Below are 18,341 nucleotides of genomic sequence, written 5' to 3'. Positions count from 1 at the left end.
GCCTCTTAAAATCCACTTGTAAACTGAAATAGGTTTAAAAGTGAAGGCCACTGGGATGTGTTTGTCTGCATCACTCTTCCTCAGCTGTGCAGCCGGGCCTTGTTTGCTGAGGAGCTCCATGGCCCAGCCCTGGCACTGGGGGCTCTCACTGACCAAGAAGTTTGGCTCTGTGCTGTCACCCTCTGTGTGGCCATGGTGAAATCAACTCTAGACACTGTGGTTTTGTTAGGTTCAATTTTTAATTAATTTGGTGCTGTCTGCTCAGCAGTGCTCTGCTCATCTAATCTGGATCACTTCTGAGTAAGCTCCAAGTGGAGAACACGGTGAGGAACCCACCCTTGGAAGGAACCCAAGGTGCCTGGCACAGTGTCAGACCCACAGAGAGAGAGAAAGGGAAAGAAAGCATGAGCTCTGCCTTCCCTCTTGGATCTGTTTTCCAGCCTCAGACTGCTGAATTTAAAAACAGGAGGACATGCTTAATTCAGTGTCTGTTTTATGCAGCTCCTGTGTCTTTTCATTGATTTTAGCAACACCAACACCCCTTAAATTTATACTACTGGAATACAGACAAATGTAAAAAGAGCAGCAAATACAGTTCATAGAACACATGGCTGACCTGACAAGACTTCACTGGGTCCCTAGATGTAGTGGCTACATCCCTTAGACCATTCTTCTCCTAAAACACTTAAAAATGAAAAAAATCCATCCTGCTGCTGAAGTGATAGTGTCCAATGTCACCCATAGCCTGTGAATGACAATTTAAGCAGTGTCCATCTAAGGTAACTACTTGCATTGAGTACATTCTCCTGCAGTCAACCTTTTAAAAGTCACAGAATTTAAATTAAAATGTTTATATATGCGCATGGATTTTTTATCACATGCATCTGGAGGCAGTCAAACATTTCCCTAATGAAATGCATCAGGGTAAGGACAAGTTTTAATAATACACAGAAATTTTAAGAAATGTCTTTGATGGAAAGCCAATTTTTCAACTAGGGCAAGCAATAAGCATTAGCTTTGAGGAAAGGTGGCACATGCTTTTGTAAGCATTTTAAAGGGGGTTTATCAGCTCTGAAATAAGTATTTTCAACAGTGTTACCAGACAAAGGTGAAAAGAAATGATGTTTCTGAAATGCCCAACTCATTTAGGACTAAGAACATTTAATGAGCTCCTGAAATGAGAGGACTTGTACCAATTAATTTCTCAGAATAGCTGGAGTATATTATCCCTGTTCTTTTCCCACTGGAGTAGATGAAATGCCATCATTACCCTGTTTGGGAGCAAGACCAACCCATTATTTACTACCTTATGGTAGTCAAGATGACATAGTATCTTGAGCTCCTTGTGTTTGTTTTGAGATTGCAGATGGAAAGTTGTAAGGTTCATTTCTGTGTTGCTGATGTTTCTTATGTTTGTACTAAAATACAAACATAGTCGAAATGTAATAGTCATGATTTTTTTAAGTTGGAAGGCAGATAATTCAGCACAGATGCTTTTGGCTCACCTAAAAGGAGAAGAAATGTTGTTTTGGCTCTCCTTTACTGCTTTGATGCTAAAAGCCATCCTGATTTATAAACAAAGTTTTACTATTAATAGTTTCATCAAATGCAAAATATTCCCTTGTGATGTCAGAAAGAGCAGTTATATATTACTGGCTGAAGTATTTTTTGCCCCATATATTGGGCTCCTTAGGTAACTTCGAGAATTTTTTTTAAAATCTGATATAAGGAGAAGCCACAACAGGATTATGAAGAGAATTTAATAAGCCTCAGGGTAAATCTTGTTTTCTTGAAAAGTGTTTTCCTCTATTAGCCTTTCTCACAGTGAATTTCATGGTAGTCACCATCCCAGTTTGACTTCTGAACAGAAATTCTCTGCAGCTAAAAAGCTATAGCATGGTAGAAGTAGAGGTATATTCATCTTTCTTTGACAGAACTTCCTTGTTCTCTCCCATGTGTTCAGATGTCGAATGAAGCACCAGCTTCTACAGTGATACTGCTATTTATTCTATCTGTGGAGTTCCTATCTTGAGATATCTTGAAAGAATGCTTTATTTGGGAAAAGTTGAATTGCTATCCCCTTATGACTTAAGCCAATGTAAATATGCCTTTTGAAAAACAGCTGAATACTGACACTCACATCTGCAGATCAGTTCATCCCCAGAGGTTAGGTAACTCACACTGATAGGACAGGTAATAGGAAAAATCAGAAGAAACCAATTATAAATATCCCTCTGCTGCTCAGTAGGAAGCAATTTTCCCAAACGTGGTTTTATGAGTTTAATTTATATTGTTACAAAAACTGTGTCAACAAAAAATAAATTACATGATTACATAAAATGATACAGAATAGAATTATAGTGTAAGAGCCCAAATGCAAATTCTGGTGTATGGCTGAGTAGCAGAACAGGCAAGAAGTCGCTGTACAAATGATATATGCCATTGCAAATCCCAAAGGGAAAAACAGTAATACTTTGAAAAAGCATGTACATAATAAGAAAATATTTTTATGAAGAAAATATCAAAACTATTCACTGAGTTTATAATTCAAGAAAGGCACAGTTTCAGTGACTGAAAAGGAGAGTAAAAATTACCTGAGACCGACACAGTTCTAGTGTAGAACATAAAGGGGTCATTTAGGAGTGCTCCTAACCTCAAAACTACTCCCAGCATAGAAGGAACAGCTCAAATGGACCAAAACAGTCATAGATGACAAGGTCTGAATGACAGACACACTTGCTGACATTTTTCTACCTGCCAGTTTTTTTACAAGCTTATAAACAATTGGCAGGTGGGTCACACACCACAATTTTTACTTTTACCATCCACAGCAAAGGAATTGCTCTAGGAAGTTCTGAGATTTCTGTGAGCTTGGACTGTAAAACAAAACTAGAGCCTCCATGCCTTGTGGTTACCAGTGTTTTCATGGCACTTGTGTGAGCAGGAGTGCTGGCACAGAGGGGGTCAGCACACCCTGCTGACCTGAGAAGACTCAGTGCTCTTTCAGCTCTGTGCAATATGCTCATGGATCACAAGTCCTTAGCTTATACTTGGTGCAACTACACAGCTGTGAAGTTTATGCTTCATTGTTAGTTAAAGTGAGGGCTGATGAGATTTGAATTTGTTTGCTGCAGGGAGATACACTTCATTGAGACATGTAGAAGAAAAACAATGTGGATGTGAACAGCCTCAGAGTTATATCATGTCCTCAGCTCACAGAGTCTGTGTAGCTCTCTGGATCCCTTTCAATATGAAAAGGTCCAGTAGACCTCTAGGAGGATATTCTGATGTGGATGCTTATTTTAAGAGGATGGAAGAGGAAAATTGCAATGGAAAGTTGGATCGGCATCACAGCCCAAATCAGGCTAATGGCAAAGAGCTCTATGATTTAAATAATTTAGGATATTGCCTTTAATTGGTTCTGGTTACATAATCTTCTGTTAATCTCTTTCTTCCCACTGTTTCTCTGAAGGAATGTGCTCTAATGAGTAAATGTTCTGTCCATTTTATTAAGGATGGAGTGCTAGCCATAAAGAGAGTTCCCATAAAAATCACCACACAGAAGTGGCATAAATGACAAACAGCAGGGCCAAGGCCCCAATTGTTGGAGTAACGTCATTATCAGAGTTTAAGCTTCTGACTTTTGTTGGGGTGGAAAGCAAAAGTTTAAAAACACAACTACTGTGTAGCTGAGAAAAGTAGTTCTTGAAAACACAAACATGCCTGAGAGTTATGTACTGTATTTTAATAGAAAACCAATTCCAGAATCATTGTCTAAGTCAATGTAACAATGCTCTTCATTTCAAAAAGTTCCTTACACTGCTTTGTAAGCACATATACCCCTTCCTCCTACCCCCACCCCAAAGACAGCCCCACACACATCCAGAAAGAAAAGAAATCTCATAACTTTAACTGAGGTGCTTCAGCTCAGGCCACCTATGGGTATTGACTCAGAGGTCAGGTCCAAAGTCCTCAAATTCTGTTCTGTGGACACAAGAACTAGCCAAAATTTTATTCCTGACCAAATGTTCTTCCCGATAATGTTTTGTACACTGGAAGTCAGGCAGGCACGTGCAGTTGTCCCTGCTTAGCCCAGGCAATTAGGCTGCCTGCAGAAATAATTTCAGTGAGCTGTCCTGCCACATTCCAGTTTTAGAGCATTGGCTTTGCATGGGCTATGAGTGAAAAACGTTTCAGCCAGCAGTTTAGCAGCAACTGAATCCAAAGTGCTTACTTTTTTTTTGTTAGGGACTTGCTGCTTTTAGGATATTTTGTCTTTATTTAGTTTCCTTTTGCAAAAGTAAGTCTTGTCATCAATTCACTGTAAAGAGAGATGGAAGAACTAAATGACTACACTGGATTGTCACTGATGGCCTTTATGGGCTTAAGACAACAAAGTAGAAGGATTTACCAAAAGTATCTGAAGCTTCATGTCATAACCTTTTTACATCACTTAAGGGCTCGTCTGTGGGAAGAGACTGATTAGTAGGAAGGGGGAAATTACAGTAAATAATTTTGGGATGAAGGAAATGATAGGAATATCTCCTTTGTCATTCTGGGGAGGGTTGAGGGTTGGGAAACTGACCTTTGTCATTACAACTCATTAGACCAGAAGACCATGATGGCCTGTGGGTCACAGTGACCCTTTGCCAGTGTGCTCAGTTAGAAGAGACCAGAGCCTTCTTTGGCTGTCTAGGACACAAGCTGCCCCTTCCAACTGTGCTGGGCACTCATGATGAACAGTTCTCTTTTCTTCCTATCATGGTTTAGAAATTGTATTCTCCAATGTAGCATTTCCCCTGAAATCACTCCAAGCCACACACTTCTCTCCTTCCATCCTTCCCCTCACCCTCCTCTGTGGCAGAATGGAGAGAATTGGAGGCACAAAATATAAAGATCATGGCTTGAGATAAGAACAATTCACTGGAAGCCACAGTGAGATAAGAAAATCAACATCCACAGAAACAAAATAGAGGGTACAAGAAAAGAAACACAATTAGTTATCCCAGAAACTCCCAACAATAGACAAGACCTGTCTGCTCCCTCCAGCTCAGAAACGGCATGACCCAACCTCCCTCTCTGGTTTGGAGCCAGCACCACCCCACCGCTCCCTCTGCCACGCTGACTGCCCTGCAAGGAACTCCTCCTCTCAAGAGCCTCCTTTTCTCCACCCCAGCAATGATGTGAGGTGGTAGAGAATAACCTCCGTGTCCTGGCCATACCCACTCGGGCTACTGCAAAATATTAACTCTGTCCTGGCTGGAGCCAGGAAAAGTTTAAAGTTCCCCAGGAAAAGATTAAAGCACGAGTGAGCTCATTTCCCCAGTAGGAGGGTGAATCAGCTCTACCTGGTTCTTGGCATTGGATGTTTGTTTGTGTGCTTACATCTATGTATGCATGCATTTTTGTGATTATATAGCATAGTTAACGTTTTTCTGAGGAGATGAAAGAGTTACACACCTGTAGAGAATTTTAGGGTACCTGTTTTTATCCAGGCACCTCTGCCTTCTCTGCAAACACTGCACATAGTAGAATATCGTTAGATGAACTTCCAGCATGAATAATAATTTCAGCAGCTTTCATCAGCAAGCTGTAGACACTGAATCTGCTTAATGGCTGATTTATTATCTATTTTTATTATTATTCTGCAGTCTATCCCTGGTGCATTTTGGGATATGTCCTTCATGATTCTTAATGTCACCCTTATGGCAAATATACCATTTGTATGTTGTATATGGAAGCAAATATGCTTTTAAGTCACTCATCTGCATTTCCTCATGTACATATAGCCCTGACAAGGGCTATGAAGCCACAGGTGGCTTTGTGTTGTTTCACCTTCAGAAAAGCAGGTTTATTCTTTTGAACATTTCATCACATGAACATTGTTCTCTAATATTGTTTTTTAAAAATTGCAACAAACATCTAAATATGAAACTTGGAAATCTAAGCTGGCATCCAGGCTTCTGTAAACATGCCTCACAGTTTTGCTTTGCATGGCTTAAAAATTGGAATCCACATATTTGCCAGTGAAGTGTGATTTTGATTTAAGTTTTCTATCTTTCTGATGTGTAGGTCAGAAGGGCTCTTACTTTAGAACACATGAAAAGACAAAATGAATGTTGTTCTCTGGCATCACCTGTGGTTAGCGATCAGTGTGTCAGGTCCTGCAGCAATGCTGAGATTTTCATTCAGAAAGGATTTGTTTGAGGTGACCAAGTAAAATGAGTGGTGCTGCTCCAAAGCAGTGCCATGTAGGATCTGTTTCCAGGGTTAAGCAAATGCTTTCCTCTTGCTCAGACTTTCTGTGATAAAATTTTGTGCAAGAATAGTGAAAGAATGAATGTTCAGTGGCACAGAACACAGCTTTGATATTGATTTGTGTTACTGTTGCATAACACTTAGGGACTCTGTAAGAAGCAGGGTCAAATCAATCTACATGTGTTTAAATACTCAGAAATAAAGCAATAGAAAAATTTTGGGAAAAACCAATCAAATCTTACCAGAAAATAATGTTTATTAAGTACTGAGCAAGACTAGACTCTCCTGGTCTTTAACAAAGTCATGATTTTAAGAGCTTTTTTTGCTCTGGAGTAGTAACAACAGACAATGAATATTGAAATTAGCACTGTACATATCAAAATATACTTTGCAGAATTTGATTTTCACTTAGCAAAATTAATAATGGGGATCAGTAAAAACCTACATGCTCATGGCTTTTCAGTGTAAGAAATATATGTAGTCCCAGCATATATTTAAATATGGAGATTTTCAGGTTTTTAGAAATAAATACATTTATATCATATTGAATTTACACATGGTAATATGAGGCACAGAGAATATAAATGCCTATATCACCTAGAAGATTAATGAGCAAAGTGAGTTACCATCAACCTGTCTTTGTTCCCTGTCCAAGGGAATGTGGAACAGGCACTGTGGTTGGTAGGCAGATGGCACCATATGAGGCCCTCCTACATTCCCACTCTAGAAGACTTTTATTGCTCCATGACTGTCTCCTTCACTATAGAAGCTGTGGCCCCTTTATTCCAGCTGCAGGTGTTCTCTGTCACCCAAAGAGACAACCTCCTCATGCATACTTGGGTATTAAAGCTGGGTTTGCATGTGAAAGTAGATTCTGGTGTGACAGCATTTTAAGTTTATATATGTGATGACAATATATATGTTATACAAGGCTAGATTAATACATTAACTGGGGAGATATGGACAGCTGTAAAGATTGTTTGGTTGAGATTCACCCTGGAAATAAGGCCCCAACATAGGTTCTATTTCTGTGTCTTAATGTCCTTGGTATTGAACTAGACTCAGATATAACACTGTCACCTCGGAGCTGTCTCCATGAATTTTTTTACTTGATTCTTGTATTTTTTTCATGGCTTTTCTAATTAGATGGTTTTTAATCATGCCTACTGGCACATGAAAAAGTAAGTTTTCTGACAGAAAGAATGTATTTCTTAAATAGTTGAAGTTATGCTCTTTTAAAATCAGACTTGACTCTGGAAAAGGCTGTTTTGTGAGGTTTCCAGAGGTTCCTGCCAAAATACCATGAGACCATTACTTCACATTTACTTCCAGATTTATCTGGAACCCAGAAGTGCAGACACAACACAGAGGAGCTGGAAGAAGCAAGAGTTCATCAACTATTTCTGAACTTTCAAAATGAATTATTTCTGGTTCTGTCTGAGAAAAACAGAAAAGTTTGGGTGGGGAGGAAGTTGACTTTATTTCCCAACACTTTTCTGTTCTAAAGTAAATCCTCTTCAGATTCAAGATCACTTTGATTAATTAGAGGATAATTATCCATTGGCTGACTAAACAATAGTTTCTTCTGTTGAAACTAAGCACTAATATCTTCTTGCTCATCTTTCATATATTTCTTTCATATATTGGCAGCAGATCTTATGTACATACTGAGAAAAAGGTTTGGCTCCTCTGGGAATGCATGGATGTGGAGACAAAAAAAGCACTCATTTGAGAAGGGTGATTATAATGCTGCACACATTACTTCAGGTATGTGCAAGTCAAATACCCACTGACCTGAAGCAGTCATGGTTCAGACAGCCCAGCATGGTTTCCTGCCTGCTGTGACCTGGCATAGCCTAGGACAGTGTGAGGTTTCTCGATGCATGGCTGGCCGCCACTGCTTCCCTAGGAGTCGAAACTTGAAGGCTGGTGATAAAAGGAAAGAAATATTGCCGTGCAGAGTTAGCTTTTTGAAGTCATGAAACAAAGTAGGTACATGATTTCAAATTAGTGCTTGCAGGTAGTGGTCATCCTTCCCTCCCTTCTGCAGCTGAGTGGGGAGCACTTTCCTAAGCTGATCTCAATGCTTTCTTAAGTGCTGGGCAAAGACCAGCCCTACTGTGGTGCCAGTGCAGTGGAGATACCAGGATGCCACAGAAGTGATGTCTGGTTTTGCCTGCCTCTTTTGAACCTTCTCACAACTTTATTCAGGGAGACCTACTATGAGACACTTGATTTGTGTAAGATAAAATACTAATTTCTGGAAAGGGAGTCAGTTTAGACAGACCTTCATTTTTCTCTACATGTAAATTAACTTTTTGTCAGTAGCACAGAAGTAGACAAATCTCAAGGAAACTCAAACTCTTTTTTGGTGAAGAAAATACAATAGCTTGCTGGCTTTATAAACAGCCTAATGCTCCTAAAATTAAGTTTTTGGTGATGCTCAAATATACTACAAAAGAAACTGTAGTGATTTCCTGTAGTGTTTTGGTGCTCTTGTTTGGCTCCAGATGAGGCTGAGAAATGCAGAGGCCATTTCAGACACGAATAATTGTAATAGTTTGCATTTGTAAAGTGATCCAGATACTAACAATAATGGACTACAGTTGGAGTGTGAGCACAGTAAAATGGCTCTGTAACAAGCACAGTTCTTTTAAATGAAGTGGTGAAAGGAAGACATTAATTATATTAGGTCTGGTATACTTTGACTAGAGGTGTAGCAGCCTATGAAACTGGAAAGGCTGTTAATTCAATCACTAAAATGATTTAGCACCAAAAAATGAATGTGTGGTAATTTTAAAACAAGGCCAAGAGATTTTAATTGCCTAGAATTTAGACTTGCTTGGAACTGCAGAAGAAAGAGATGGGTGGGCACATCATGTCTTATCATTTTTCACTGTATTTTACACACAAAAATAGAGACAAAGACAAATGATTTAGACAGGCTCCTTTAAGTCATGTAGTGACTTCCTCTTGACACTTTAAGTAATCCTACTGTTCTTAGACATATTTCATCTTCAAGTACAGAATGATCTACGTTTTCCTAAGTAAGAAAACATGAGCGCTTTTGTCACGAAGAGAAAGAGAGCAGGGGAAGCTTAGAAGTGGTTGGCATGATTTACTGTGTTTAGAAAATAAATACAGGCCTAAATGTTCATGAAGAGGAATAGATGCTTTCCTTTCACTGAGGATCCTTAGCAGCATTTTTAGTATCCTGGTCCATATATATTCTTGGGTTATACATTCAGATACAATACCTGTCAGTTTGCTGTGTGAAACTCACTAACTCAGTGGTTGCTGCCTATTCAAAACACATGGTAATCAGACAATTACTGGGGTTACCTGATTGACAGTATCAAAAAACCTCACAAATTTCTATAAAAGCAAGTAGGAATTCTATTTCCAATAAATTCTATTTCATAAACACGTATTTAAGACAACCAGGGTTGAATACTACTCTATTCCATGCTAAAGAATATACACAGATACACCGTTTGTGCTTTAACAATTCTTGCAGGATCATAAAGGAAAGCATAAGTTAGTGTTGACTTTTTAAATGATAGTATTAGCCTTGCATCCCAGGAAAAACAAACAAGAAATCACATTTATGCAGTATTCATAAATCAGTAAAATACAAAGCTGAGCTGGACAACTTTTACATGACATCAATCACAAACTGTGAAATACCCAATAAAATTTCACAACATACCTGTGGAACAAGTTTTGCAATGTGCAAATAACACAGATTCCCTACTACCAGGAAGAAAAAAAGAGTCTTTCAACACATACAATACAAATTCTACAGTGTACATGAAAAACAAATTCCACTGTATGGGGGTTTGAAGAATAAATATAGTATCTTAATAGTCACTAAACTTGAAGTGATCCATTGTCTCATGTTGGATTATTATTTGGTTTTGTGGTCTTTCATTGCCTCAGGGCTTTATTATGAAGGTGAATTGATGTGCGAACTGGTCTTTTAAGTGAAATGTTGTATTTCTGACCTGAAATGCCATAATCAGTCTAGAACCTGCCCCTAACAGATTCATTAAGCAGAAATGCAAACAGAATGGAATATAACCATCTGAAACATTGAAATGCTTGTGCTTGCTGGTTAACTGTATAAAGTAAACAGATTAAAGAAGCTACAGGGAAAGGGAGAAGGAGGGCAGACAGGCAAGCAGTAGTGTAGTATTAGAAGGTGTTCCTTCTAGGAGACCAGTAAAACAGCACTAGAGCGATGGATGAGAGATAAAGTTATGGGTAAACATCCCTAAAATATATTGACCTAGACAAAAACAAACAAACAAAACAAAACCCCCCCAAAAGGCCATAGCTATTAGTAATATCCACAATTTTATAATACTATCCGAAGAACAAAAGGTACATAAAGGAGTTGACTGCTAGTATCAGTTTATATGCTAATTACCACTGCTCTTGAGTTGGAAAGATGCATCTCTTCTTCATCTGTGTCCTGGTTTCAGCCAGGACAAGGTTAATTTTTGCAGTAGCCAGGAGGGACATGGCTGGGACTCTGGGGTTATTCTATACAACCTCACACATGTGCAGGGGGTGGTTGGGAAGAGGTCCCTTCCACTCAGGAAGCGTGGCGGAGCACTTGGGTATTGCCAGGTTCCATCTAGTGAGCACTTGTGCAGTCATTTTTTGCCTCTCTTGTACAATCTGTTATTAATATTGTTGCTGTGACCAGTTTTGTATCTCATTGATGTTTCCAATCAATTACTCTTAACCTGTGATCTTTACCTTTTCTTCCTCCAATTCTCCTCTCCAGCCCACCACAGGAGGAGGAGGAAAGAGAGGTGGAGAATGAATGAGCAGTGCATGGTTTGGAGTGTTTCACCAGGAACTCTAAACTGGAAAATACTATTCCTAAACCACAATAATTAGTCATTGCTTTTCAAATTCTTTCTAAGTATTTGGCCTTGCAGCTATGGAGGCACATGAATGTTGCTTTAGCCATAGAGTCTGTGGTCACAAAATGTGCAAAAGCTCAGCTTGAAGAGATTAAAGGTATATATTTCTCTGCTTTTTAACTGAAGCTAAAAGGAGTGATGAAAAGGAAGACCAGAAAGACAAGGAAAGGCAGGTCACAGAGAGAGAAAAGAAAATTATAGGAATGCAGATGTGGAGAAAGCAGATAAGACTTATCACTTCCAGATGGTCACTTGGGGGAGCATGAAGAGCTTGATTTTTGCTTGGGAACAGGTGTAGAGCAGAGTAATATCCAGTTCTCTGCAGCTGTGAGAAGAGGCATTTATATTTTTCCATCTCAAGCAGTTTCTATTTGATTAAATACTTGGCCACATATTGTGTAATGGTGGAATGCACAAGCCTGTCCAGGTGAGCAGCACTGTACTTTAGGCTATAGCAGCTCCCTCCCTCCGTAATATTACCAGTTAACTGAAGTGCTGCTGTCACTGTTGATCACAATGATGAAAATATTCCTGTGCCTACTAGAAATCCCCAAAATCAGGCCAGAGAAAATAAATCCCTATTATTTATACAAACTGTGGCTTCTCTTAGGAGAAAGGTCAGAATTCATCAGAGAATGACCAGCTTTATTCTTTTCAGATTTCTGTGAGACCTAGTCCAACTAAATTCAAGAGCCAATAGAAAGTTACTGTGTATATATCTGTTTTCTTTTAAGTGCTGCTTATTAACAAAGTAATTTGAGAAACTTGTGGTGAATGAATACTCTCCATGTACAAGTAGGAATCAGAATCTTGTACCTTATTCCTGCTTCATCTTTTGGGTTTCCCTTCTGGCCTTCAAGTATATTCTCCTATGTATTTCTTTGTTCCACTCAACAAAGGAAACTCATGTTGAAAGTAGGGCACCTACTTAAGTGTTTAGTTGGATTAGGGTTCTTCAGAGGATTTCCTAATCTCTGGAAAAAAATGATTAATTGTTGAAGCATTAGGCCTTCAAGGCCTAGACTTCCAAGAAATTCAGCTCTGAATCCTAGGCTGGGCTAATGGAATAATTTTATGATGGCCAGACCTAGGACTGTGCAGGATATTGGCTTCTGAGTGAATAAAAAAATGTAAGGAGTGAGTGTTGAGTAAAATGAGATTTAGAAACTAAAAAAACAACAAAAAAACCACCCCAAAACAACAACCAACCAACCAACCAAAAAAAAACTAAGAAAAAAAGCCCCAACAAACCAACATCTCTCCCCCCCAGAAAAAAACACCAAACCAACCAAACAAAAACAAAACAAAACAAACAAAAAAACCCCAACAAACCCAAAAAAATGCAAAACAAAAAAACCAGAACAAAAACAAAAGAAAAAAAACACCCCCCAAAACTCAGTGGAAGAGAATGCGTACTCCAGTTACAATTTAAATCTTTCTCAGAACATAGTCATGGAAGAGAAGATGTTGTCTGCTTCTGTCTTCATATTTAACTTTGTCAGACCAGCTTTTAAGATAAGGAAAATCAAAATTTTGTGATGATACTAGATTTTGAGACACTGCAGTTGACTGTGGAGCCTTGACCATGTTTGTGATGGTAATAGTTTCCCAAAAGTGCTGTGCTTTGTAAGGTAAATCACAAAGTTTACTTCAGCTAAATAAAATTTGGAGGAAGTGTCCCTGATATGGTTAATTAGCCAATGCCCATTTTTTCACCCATCTGAAAAGCATCTATGTTCAATGTGATAACATTTTCTTTAATCTGATTATAAAACTTGAATACTGTCAAATGTTCCCATATGCCCTATGTGCTCGAGGACCTTTAAACATTTCTTATTATTTCATAAAAACTAAAATTACTTTCCTGCTGGTTTGCACATACTTGGGTTAATTTTAACCAGTAGTTGCTTTTCTCATAACCTAGTCCCTCAAAGTGTCTTCTTTTCAGAGTTTGCCAAAGGGCTCACTTAGAAATGCTAGTTACAACTTACAACTTACAACTCTCACCTCACTTGGTTGTGACTAAGCCCTCCTGAAATGCTATATGTCCCACAGGGCATTCCTTCTGCAGCTGTCACATGCTGCTGTGCTTGCTCTGTACTTGCTGAGCTGCCTTATACTCACAGAGGACTCTCAACTGTTTTTTTCAAGGGAGAGTTTCCATTCTGTCCTGTGTAATTTTTCCTTGGTTGCTAATACCTTATGGTACTTTGCAATGACAGAAAAGCTGATAACAATCTTGAGTAGAAGAGATCAGTCTGTCTGAAAGCTGATATAAACTGAAATGATGGTATGAAATATGTCAATAAATCATCTTGCAGTGCATTTCAAACACGTTTTTTGCTGGTGTGAGTAAGCACATTTGCTGAGATGGGTCAGACCTGGGATAACATGAGTTTTTCTAAGAACTGATGGTTTTCCTGGTATGTGCAAGTGCTTTGTAAGTTTAACCTGCTATATCCTACTTCACCCCAACACCCTTTTTCCTGAACTCACCACCTTTTGATTGCCTCCTACCACTGTGTTTGTGAAAATACAGAGCTCTGAAATTTCAGTCAAGGGGAAAGTCTGCCAGTACTTTTTACCTGGAAAAAAAAAATGCTTTTCAAAAAGAAAAGATAAGGAATAGTCTTAGTTGTAATCTAGAATTGCACAAATTAATTGGCTGCTCTGAGGCATAGTTATTTGGCATAACATGTTGCTTTGGAAGCTGTTTCCAGGTACAGTGTGGAGCAAATCAATCTCTTTCTTGTTTCTGGGAGTTCCCTGTCCTTGCCATGGAATTGCAATAAGCAGTCAGAATGCTGTGGTCAGTGGCATAATTGGGTTTGGTCCCGGAAATAATGGGAATTCAGCCAAAGCCTCTGAGGGAAAGAGAAAGGACTCTGTAAACAGTTGTAATTGGGTCTGACTGAAAAAAGATCATTAATGGTGCTGTGTCTTTTAAACTGCTAAAGCTGCTCTTATACTCTAATTCTCCCCCTAAATATCTGAATTTTGTGCCAGCTGTTACCCCTATGACTATATGAAAGACATAGTTCCCTTGAATTCTATATTCAAGAGACAGGTTGGATCCTTATTTTCTTCCTGTACTTTTTAATATTCTGCCTCTAGTATGAGAGGCATAAATGCTGCCAGAAGTTTCTACTCCCCCTGTGTAAGAGGAGTACCACTGCAACCCCTGCTTTTACCACTAGCCATCACCATTGTGGTTGGATGTAACCCTGCTGGTAAGCAGGGTCCCCATATGCTGCCTGAACATTCTGAAAACACCTGAATTGTTCTCTGCAGAACAGAAATGACAGGGAGAACTGCAGAGGAAGGCAAGATACCCCCCAAAAATCAATCATGATATCTCCATTGTGACAGAAATAATTGGGAGACAGGAAGAACTGCTGGATGGGTGGGAAAGCAGCTAACTGCTGGGAATAAAGCTACAGCTTTGGTGTCTTTTTTGGTAAGAGAGGAAATAAATGTTTTGTATATATCCATATGCTGTAAAGAAATTCTTGATGCACAAGGGAACAGCGTCAACAAGGCTCATAGATTTTCATGAGAGAAATGTCTTGTGCAAGAAAGTGAAAACCAGTGCTTAGAGCTAGGGTGGTGCTACCCCATTACACAGCTGAGCCCGTGTGCACTGCTGGCCCACTTGTGCCTCAGCATTTCTATGGTTCTTTCCTAGAGAAGTGATGTTTGCCATGTTTTCATCTTATTGTCCCAGTGGATGGCAGATGCAGCAAATGGAATGACTTTCCTGAGAAGCCTTTTTTTTAAGAAGTAAGAAATGACTAAGTCAGGTGAGGCCTACAATGGCAAAGAATGAAAAAAGAGGCATGAAGATTGACCTGTGTGCCTGAAAACTTGGCTGCTAGTTAATCTGATAAAATATATTGACTTTGTCTACAGACTTTGTTCTGGGTAGAAATAAACAAGAGTCATGGTCTAAAATCTTATATCAAGACAGAGTTTTGTTCACATGAAAAACTGACAAAACTGAAGTGCAAGAGCCAGAGTGCAGCCCTACCCTGTCTGTGTTGGCTCAAGCTCAGTAGTGAAGGCACTCCAGAAAGGGGTTTTACTGGTATCATGTAACTAAAATAACTTGTGTTAGACTTGGTGTGTAATATGTCCAATGACCTAGAAAATATATGTTGGGTATTCTCCCCATGGTAATGGACCTAGACTCAGAAAGACAGACATATTTTTCAAAAGTCGAAATTTCTACTCAGCTTCCACACAGTCTGTACACATTAAAACAGACACCGTTTTCTAACTACTGAAGAAATGCAAAATTCAGTGGAGCTAGGGAATTACTGAAAGGATGTAATACTTTTGAAGCCAGACCCACTCATGTTTAGGTGGAAAAATGCAGTGGAAGCAATGTAACCCAAAAATTATTTTCTGTACAACTTCAACTTGAGTTCTCATCCCAAATTCAGTGATGGACTTGTCTAAATTTCTATATATCTCCCTGGCTTCATCACACAGCATCTGAATGTTCAAGAGTGTTTGGAAATCTTTATGATGCCTGTGAGGTAGGAGAAGTATTCTTGTTTTCCTTTTGTTATAAGGAGAAAAAGAAATATGCGAATTGCCAAAGGGCATGCAAATATCTGTGCCAGAGCTAGGAAACAGGTACATGTTTTCAGTGTAGGAACCCAATGCCTGAAATGGCAGATATTTTTTTTCCCAGTCATGTCTATTTATGCACTACATAAATAGGTAGATGTGTAGTGTAATTATTTCCTACCATGTGTTTGCTCCACAGGTGTTTTATGTAAGTGCTGTGACATTGGAGCAGGCCTTGGTGAAACACACACCAAACTCACATCCTGGAAGACCCTTTCAGTGATGTAATATGTACAGAAAAGTGGCTCTAATATCTTCTATCTTCTTGGCCCTGATTCAGGGTCAAGAGGATATTTACAACAGTTGCTTTTTTCAACAAAGAGTGCTCTGAAAACCCAGGCTCTGTGAACTGAGCAAGTGCTCAGAGCACACACTTCTATAAGAAGCTTGCTTGCCTACTAAGCAATTCTCAGCAATGTCTTTGGCTGCAAGCTATTGTTATTTGTTTGTACTGTGGCAATGCCCAGAGGCTGCAGTCATGGATCAGGGCCCCATTGTGCTAGGTATTCTAAAGACACAACAAAAAGGTCTTTGTCATACTCTTAAGGCAAATCTGAGGTGAGTCTGGGAAAAGAACTTTCCCAAATCCAAAGTTCTAGGGCTAGCTTGTAAGCAGTTTACTGCTCTCCACACTTTGGGTTTATCCTTGGTTTTCTCATCTGCATTGTTTATTCAACACAAATAATAAATGAACTCTGAAAACACAATGGGAAATGTAGAAATTTGATGTACTTACTTATATTTCCTACTGAACTTTTAAATAAATAGCTATCCAGTGACTGACAGAGGTGCCTTGTGGACTTAGTTGCCATCTTTGGCTCCCTCAAAGTATTTTGTTGTTGTGACTAATGTTACTAAAGACTGAAATTTGAGGCAGAAACAACACTTGCCAAAACCCATCCTTTTCCAGTATTTTTTCAGTATTTCAGATGTGTGGATTTCATTTCCTTCATGCATATGGCATTGCTGGGGATATCCACATGACAACAGGATTTTTGCACCTCAGGCATTCACCAGCTGCTGGCACTTGAAGTCACATTCCTTTCTGTATCACATCACATTTAGTTGCTGTGGATACTCTTGTGATGCCAAAAACAAAGGATTAGGATTTAATGTAGCCCTTCCTCTCCTAGAACAAAAGGTTCTGCTTCTAAATATCCTATCTACATTACAGGCAAGTGGAGCACTGAGGGTCACTGAGGAGGGATGGGGCTGGAGCTCCATGAACACTCCCACCCTACACGTGGCAGTGATGTCCTTGTCTCCCAAAAAGCCTTTGAGTGAATAGAATTGGGAACTAAACTTGTACTGAAGTTACTGAAGTGCAAATACCTACAAAGCCATGTCAGATGCACCTCAGCACTTCGGCTTTTTGTCTTTCCTGGACGTCCTCTATATTCCTCTAGTCTAAAACTAAAAATGAAAATAAACGTTTCTAGGTTTTGGAGATACTGCTAGTGGTGTGTGGGATAACTGAACCCACAATCACAGGAAAAGGGTCTGGAAAGTCCCTCGAAGTGGCTCTTCACTTGTCGGGGAATCACTGTGTAATGCAAAAAGAGGGTCTGAGGCCATAGTTTATGTTTTTCTGACCATCAAAAACCGCTCTAATTGAGTCTATTTCAAAATCCACATTCAGCTAGCAGAAGAAAAAAAATGTACTGTGTCAGGCAAAAAAAATTAGCATTAATTCTCAGAATAATTCAGCATTTGACACACATAATTCTCACCTATTTTCTTCTATATGCTGATTAATTAAACACCTTAAAAACCCAGTTTTGGATTACTTTTTAAAAATATTCTTATGTTCAAAATTAAAGTTAAATGAATACATTTATCCACTGCTGGTGGGCTTGTTTCATTAGCCTTCTCTGCCACGGATTTAAGATTTGAGAGAACAAACATTTATCAGCTGGAATAAAGACTTTTTTTTGGTTTCCGTTTCTGTCTTCTGAGATGCATTCCAGGTTTTCAAAGAAGCCACAATAAAGCTCTAATTTTCTATTTATATGCTCAAATATTATTTTCCTTCCTATATCTATAACCAGATAAACATTCTGAAAATTCACATTGCAATATAATCACTTTGTTCTTCTTTTGGGATACTGACTCATAATTAAATAGATGCAGCTGAAAGACAAAAATGTGGCATTAAGACTGTACTGCTGCAGTAAGGGGAAAAAAAAATGAAAACAGAAGGTCTAAGGTCAGCAAAGCAGATTGGAATAGGAACTCAAAAATCAGGTTAATGCTTTGGTGCATCCACAAATACCATTTACCAACCATGTACATTACAGCCAGTGTTTTATACTTTGGCTTCAGAATGGGGATGGTTATTTTCCTGTGTTAGAGGCTTTTGTGAGAATATCTATTAGTGACTGTAAAAAATAAAACTTGGACAATATGGTAACACTCACATAGGTGTGAAGAGAAACAAGAAGCTTAATTAGCATCTCACTAGAGGCTGATATTCTCCTTAGAAAGAGCAGTAGACTGAGTTAAGGAAGGTAGCCAAAA

Source organism: Parus major, chromosome 5 (assembly GCF_001522545.3).
Source record: "Parus major isolate Abel chromosome 5, Parus_major1.1, whole genome shotgun sequence".
Taxonomy (NCBI): Eukaryota; Metazoa; Chordata; class Aves; order Passeriformes; family Paridae; genus Parus; species Parus major.
This window is presented reverse-complemented; position numbering follows the sequence as displayed.